This window comes from Trachypithecus francoisi, unplaced genomic scaffold, assembly GCF_009764315.1.
Source record: "Trachypithecus francoisi isolate TF-2019V2 unplaced genomic scaffold, Tfra_2.0 Lachesis_group12, whole genome shotgun sequence".
Taxonomy (NCBI): domain Eukaryota; kingdom Metazoa; phylum Chordata; class Mammalia; order Primates; family Cercopithecidae; genus Trachypithecus; species Trachypithecus francoisi.
Window position 1 is genome coordinate 97,204,571 of NW_022681457.1, and position 6,812 is coordinate 97,211,382.

The 6,812-nt window shown below is 50.3% G+C and overlaps 1 long non-coding RNA gene across 1 annotated transcript; it reads left to right on the plus strand.

Moving 5' to 3' along the window:
* Positions 1–263: 263 nt before the first annotated feature.
* Positions 264–1,888, plus strand: LOC117093031. Its single transcript, XR_004441008.1, has 2 exons — positions 264–617; positions 714–1,888. It is a non-coding gene; the product is annotated as an uncharacterized LOC117093031 (long non-coding RNA).
* The last annotated feature ends 4,924 nt before the right edge of the window (positions 1,889–6,812 follow it).

Consider the following 6,812-nt stretch of genomic DNA (forward strand, 5'->3'; position numbering starts at 1 on the left):
ACCCAGAGCCCCACCGCTCATCTGCTTGTGAGTTTAGAAGACAAGCAACTGGCCAGGCACGGTGGCTCAAGCCTGTAATCCCAGCACTTTGGGAGGCCGAGGCAGGCGGATCACGAGGTCAGGAGATCGAGACCATCCTAGCTAACACAGTGAAACCCCGTCTCTACTAAACATACGAAAAAAAAAAAAATAGCCAGGCCCACGTGGTGGCGGGCGCCTGTAGTCCCAGCTGCTCGGGAGACTGAGGCAGGAGAATGGCATGAACCTGGGAGGTAGAGCTTGCAGTGAGCCAAGATTGCACCACTGCACTCCAGCCTGGGCGACAGAGCAAGACTCTGTCTCAAAAAAAAAAAAAAAAAAAAAAAAAGGCAAGCAACTGAAGATACATTAAAATTAAAATGTCCCCTTCGTTACTGATGTGGCCTTCAATCTGTGTACAGTAGGTTTGCTAATTCTTTATCTGAGTTCGTTGGATTTGCCATTCATCACAGGCGCAGTGGGACAACCTTAGGCCTCCTTTGCCACGGCAAGGAGGAAGACCACAGTGGAACCTCTGGAGCTGTCAGATTCTCTAAAAGAGGAGAGAAGAGAGGGGAGGAGAGAGGAGAGGCCTGAGGGTTAGTCTAACTCACTGTATCTCACTAGGGGAGTTTTGTCCCCAAGGGAGCTTTTGGAGAGGTTTGGAGGCAGTTTGTTTTGTTTGGCTCCTACAGGTAGGGATCAGGGATGCTGAACAACCTGCAGTGCACCTGTGCCACGATGAATCTTCACACTCCCTCGTTCCCCTTAGAGAAACTCTGGAAGCTGACATGCCTCCGTGTGGAAACAAGAGGAGCAGGGAATAAAGATTCCCACCTCTCCCGTCAGTAAATTTTTGTTGACCATCTGACTTACTAAGGGAAAGGACAGGGAAGGAGTCTGGAAGCTGGGAATCACTGCTGCGATTGGCAAATCATTACTGAGTATTGACACTGCAAAGCATTGACTCTTTGCTAAGGAGGACCTTGGGAACACAAACATGAATAAGACCTGTCCCTGCACTGGAGGAGGAGTTCATAGTCAAGCAGAGGAGGAAAATTGTAATAATAATAACTCATTTATTAAGTGTCCTCTGAATGTCAGATGTATTTACAGCTATCTTTTCATTTTAATCCAGTCCTGAGCCTGGTTCTGTGATTAGTCCCATTTGTAGGTGAAAAAACTAAGCCTCAGGGGTTACATGATGTACCAAAGGCATGCAGCTCTATGTAACAGAGCTAGGATTTGAACCTAGATCTTACACCAAAGCTCATAGTCTTTTCACTAGACTTCATTGCCTCTAGGCTTTGAGAAGAGAGCATCTGTGGGGTGTGTTGTGTGTGTGTGTATGTGTGTGTGTGTGTGTGTGTGTATGATCCTTCCTCCTCTAGTTATTGGTGGAAAGATTCCCTGGAAATCCTCCTATGCTGGGTGACCTAAAGGAAAGAAAGATAAGGCGATCAATGCAGATTGAGAATTCCTTGTGTCCTGCCCTGTGCTGGGGGTTGCTGAATGAGAGCAATAAGATGGAGAGAAGCCAAATGGTGCTCAGAGGGGTTGTCATAGGGGTGGGAGCCTTAGCTCTACAGAAAAAGTCTCAGGGGCCAAAGCTTCCCAAGGGCTACAGTTTCTGGTTGACCAAACTCACAAGAGCCTGATGTATAAGCCAGAGGTCAGTGATTCTACCTGCCATGAAATAAGCAGAGAAGAGCATGGCTCTGGAGCTGTAGTGCCTGGTGTGAATCCTGCCTCCACCACTCACTAGCTGTGTGATTTAGTGTAAATTTTTCACCTCTCCAAGCCTCGATTTCCTCATCTCTGAAGTAGTAATCAAATGATCAATACATGTTAATTGTCTTTGTCACTACCATTTGCAAATTGTTGACTCTGTGCCAGGCATCCTGCTAAGTGCATGCATGCTGCCATTTTATCCTCGCAGATCCCTATGAGGAGGAATTTGTTGTATCTTCATGTTGCTAATGAGGAAACTGAGGCATAGTGAAGTGAATCAGCAGGACAGAAGTGGCAGAGCAGGGGCTTACACCAAGTCTTTTGACTCCAAAATCAGTGCTCTCAGTCTCCATAGCCTTTTCAGGGACCAGAATATTCTTGTCCGCCCTACAGGGCTCTGTCTGGTACCCGGATGCCTGTTTGGTTTCAACGAAAGCCCAGCATGACAGTGAACCACCCGGAGTTCACCAGGCCCCTCACTGGTCCTCAGGAGAGACCAGGGCCTCCTGAGCCTGGAATCCCTATGTCTACTGGTGCCTTCCTTGTCTCTCCCTCTGAAGCAGCTAGATGAATTCTCCCTTGCACCCCATTTTCTGTGCTGCCTTCTGTTCCCTTCAGATAGAGCACAATGCAATTGATTAGGCTTCTGCGTTCTCAATTTCAATCACATCCTCGCCCTGCCTCCCTGAGATTACAGGCGGGTCACCTTGATTGCGGTTTGCACCGTTCACAAAACTCTTCAGTCGTTTACAAAACCATCTCTCGCCTCATTCACTCCCCCACCTGGCTCTTCTCCTCCGTGATGCGTGGATATTACTGTTTAAGACTCAGAGGGCAATTTTATTTCCAAGTTCATGGTGGGGGAGGCAGACACCTAATTGACTAATGCTGGGTATTTCGCATGCATCGTCTAATTTGATCTTCACCACAAGGCAGCACAGATGTGTGATTATCCCCATTTTACAAAAGAGGAAACAAGACTCTGAGAGGCTACAACACTGGCTCAAGGTCATACAGGCGGATAGTAGAGCCAGGATTTGAACTCAAAGTTTCATGTGTTCCCCGGGTCATATTTCTTTATTTGAAGGAGCAGCCTGGGAAAGTGTCATATGGACCCAGAGTCAGGGCCAGGAAGGGCCTGGTGCACACAGGGCTCAGGGGTAACTCCATACATGCTGAGGATTGTACTCGTAAAAGAACTAAGTCATTTGTTAATTTCACACACATCTACTGATGTCTCCTGTAGGCTGGTCCTGTCTAGGAGGCAGAACAGTAAACAATGACAACACTTAGGGGCAAGGTCAGTCTGGGAGCCAAGTCTGGGGGATTTCTTGGAGTCTGTGAAATAAAAATCTGCTTGATGAAGCAGCCAGAGGGTGAGGTCATCTCCAGCAGAGGGAACAGCATGTGCAAAGGCCCAGAGGTATGGTAGAGTAAGGCCCATTCAGCCTAGGCAAGTGCCAATAATTAGGCATGGGAGGGCTGAGGGTGAAGATGAGGCATGGAAGAAGAGGGATGGAGAGTCAGAGGCAAGAAGTAGGAGGGGGAAAACCAAGGGGTATGGGCCCTGAGTTGTGGGGAAAAGAAAGAAGAAATCTGGGGGACCCAGGACTTATTGTGGGGAATGGAGTCTAATCTGGATCCCACTGCTCCAGGACTGAGCTGAGTGGATCCTCTCTCCACTCCAGTAGTTGTCTCCCAGGTACAGTATCGAAGACACACACACACACACACACACACACACACAGCCTGGATGGTCCTGCAGTGATGTTCACACTCTCTCTAGTGGTGACTCTGAGTACTACATCCAAAACTGCAAGAAACTTTCCCCTGGGATGGGAGAACCAGGTCTTTTCAGAAACTTCCCACCACAGGACAGGAGATATGGCACAGTTCCTGCTCTCAAAGAGGTCACAGTTTAATGGTGATGGGTGCTAATGCGACAGATGCAGGCAGAAAATGACAATAAAGCTATGTGGGAGAACAGGGGAGAGTCCTAACTCACCTGGGCTGGGGGAAGTCTGGGAGGCTTCTCAGAGGAGGTGTTGATTCACGAGAAACAAGAGTAAGAGTAAGAGTAAGAATTTGCTTGGTAAAGAAAGAAGCAACAGAAGGGCATTCCAGACTGGACAGAATTAAGTGAGCTCAAAGGCAAGAAATGAGACTGCTCAGGGAGTTACAATTAGGTAGGTGTGCTAGGAGTGTGAAATTTCAGAGGGGTTAGTGGCTAAAGATGAAGACGGCAAAGGCAGGCATGGGTCTTGTCTGCCACGCACTTGAGCTGGGATCCTAAGCCTTGGGCAATGGGGACCCACTGAAGGGTTTTGAGCAGGGTAGTAGCAAGGTCAGATGCACTTTTTTTTTTTTTTTTAGACGGAGTCTCACTCTGTTGCTCAGGCTGGAGTGCAGTGGTACCATCTCAGCTCACTGCAACCTCCGCCTCCCGGCTTCAAGTGATTCTCCTGACTCAGCCTCCCAAGTAGCTGGGACTACAGGCGGGAGCCAGCACATCCGGCTTATTTTTGTATTTTTAATAGAGACGGGGTTTTGCCATATTGGCCAGGGTTGTCTCAAACGCCTGACTTCAAGTGATCCGCCCGCCTTGGCCTCCCAAACTGCTGGGATCACAGGTGTGAGCCACCGTGCCCAGCCAGATTCATTTTTCAGAAGGAATCCTTTGGTGACAATGGGGAGGAAAGATGGGAGGGGAAGAGGCAGAAGAGGGACACCCCCTTGGACACAAAGAACCATACCAGGTCACCTTCATATAAGGATATGTAGCTTTGACCGCGCCAATGAACCAGACATAGCGATACCAGTTATGGCACCTACAGACATGTCAGTGGGACCCAGGCTGAGTGCCCACAGACAAACATGTACTGCTTCACACTCAGACACAGAAGTCAGGCCCGCAAGCAAAAGCAAACCGAGGACACACAGTTATCCCCCGACGCAGGCGCACAGCGGGAACTACACAACCCTGACGGCCACAGGAATTCACACACACTCAGCGTGGCTGTCAAGGGCCCGACCCTGCTCCCCCTCTGTCTCCCCCAGGTCCCTTACCACCTCCGGCAGGAACAAAGCTGACCTTTGCCCTCTGGCCTCTGGCCTCTCCTCCCACACCCCCTGCCCCAGAGGGAGGAGCTGTTTGAAGTCTGGGCTGCAGCTGGGGTTTCCTGTGGCCTAGAGGAATGTGGGAGGACTTGCACGGGGGAGGGGAAAGAGGCTGGCCCAGGAGGAGGGCTAACAGGGCCTGGGGGCCTTAGTCCCCACTGTACCACAATGAGGGAGGCTTCCTGCTTGCATGGTCTCTTGGGCTCCAGCTTTGAGTTGTTCCCATCCAAAGAAGGGGAAAACCAGGGCCATAATGGCTCTAGTCCAATAGGCCTCTTGTTCCTGGATCTGCAGCTCAATAGCTTAGGATAGGCCCGCAACCTCTCTAGGCCTCTGTCTCCCCTTCTTCATACTGGGCTGAACCACCCTCTAGCAGTCCACACCTCCCCTGAGGCAGCCCCAGGAGTAGGGCCAGCCCCAGAACTTCCATATTCAGGGAGGGCCATGCTAGTCCCTACCCTATCCTGCCCTTTCCATGAGGCCCGGGGGCCTGGCTCCAGGCTGCTGGGACCTGTCAGTTATTGTCATTATTAGTGTGACTCATCATCTCTCTTACCATGCCCTTGCCAGTTTTCACAGTGCTTTTACATCTATGTGCTCAGTTCATCTTCTCAACAGCTCTGCTTCTATTTTACACACGGGAAAACTGAGACTCACACAGACTGAGGACACACAAGTAAAATCAAGATCAGGACCAGGCCTGTCTGGCTCCTACTCCACATGGCCTCTCAAACCCAAGGCTCCATAACTTTATCTCCAGACTCTCATCTTTATTTTCTAGGGTCTAGCTACACCACCTTCTGCTTACACTGAAACAAAAGCGGCTGGAGGGAGCTGAGCCCAGAGAGGGATGATTCAGGCGCTTCCAGAACCTGTGTCCTCTGCCTCAAGCCTCCTTTCCCTCCTGCTTGCGAACTGCTGAAGCAGACATGGAGATTAGACACTAGGTGGCAGCAGCAGCCCATGGGAAGACAGCTTGAGTTTGGGGAGACCCCCCCTCCCCAACTCAACACAATTTGGAGAGGTTCCACGAAAAAGACCAGTCCCCACATAACAGGGAGACTCTGCAATGCTTGGTTTCCAGTGATGATCAACACTTTAAGGGCTAACGGAATTCACCCTCCCAGGGGAGGGGACGCTGAAGTAGCCTGGGGTGGGAGGGGCATGCTTGGGAAACCCTACCTCATTTCTATTTCCCTCTAACTCATAGAGCCATGGGCCCTACTAATCTTGCCCTCTGCATCTCATTACTTAACCTCCCCCTCCCACGCTTTTCCCAAACTCCCCTTCATCCCAGCCTACTGGGGCTCTCCACACCCCAGAAACCATCCTATATTATCCCACCCAACTCCCTCCTAAAACTTGATTCAAACTGAGTAGAGTCTTCATGTCCAGGGGCAGAATCTAATGGGTAATGGGGGAAGGGAGAGAAAGGAGGAGGAACCTGGGTCTCTTTCACCCTCCCCAACGCCAAAGTCTGTCTGTCCTATAGGGGCCAGCTAGGGCAAGGTGCCAAAGCCTCATCTATTTGCGATCACTTCAGGCCCAGGATTTGGAGCTGCAGAATTTCTAATGACTTTAGCTACACTTTTATGAGTATCTGACCTTATATTTCCCATTCAATGAATAAATCTTCGAACCCAAGGTCTAACTTGTCTGCAAGGAGAAGCTGCTCCAAGATGACAGTCTCTCCAGCCGGTCATGGCAGCCCCACGATGCCAAATCAATAGTGTCCCGTTTAGAGCCCTAGACCTCTCCTATTACTGCTGCACACACCCTCTGCCAAGGGTCAATAGAGAGTGCTCCCCAGATCCCATCTTTTGTCCTCTGGGGGCACCGGACTGCCATAGAGAATGAGCTTGGACGGAGTGGAGGTGTGGGGAAGATAGTGACCAGGGAGCTGCAGCTGGCAAAATGTCACCAGCTGCCTTTGTCACACACGGGCC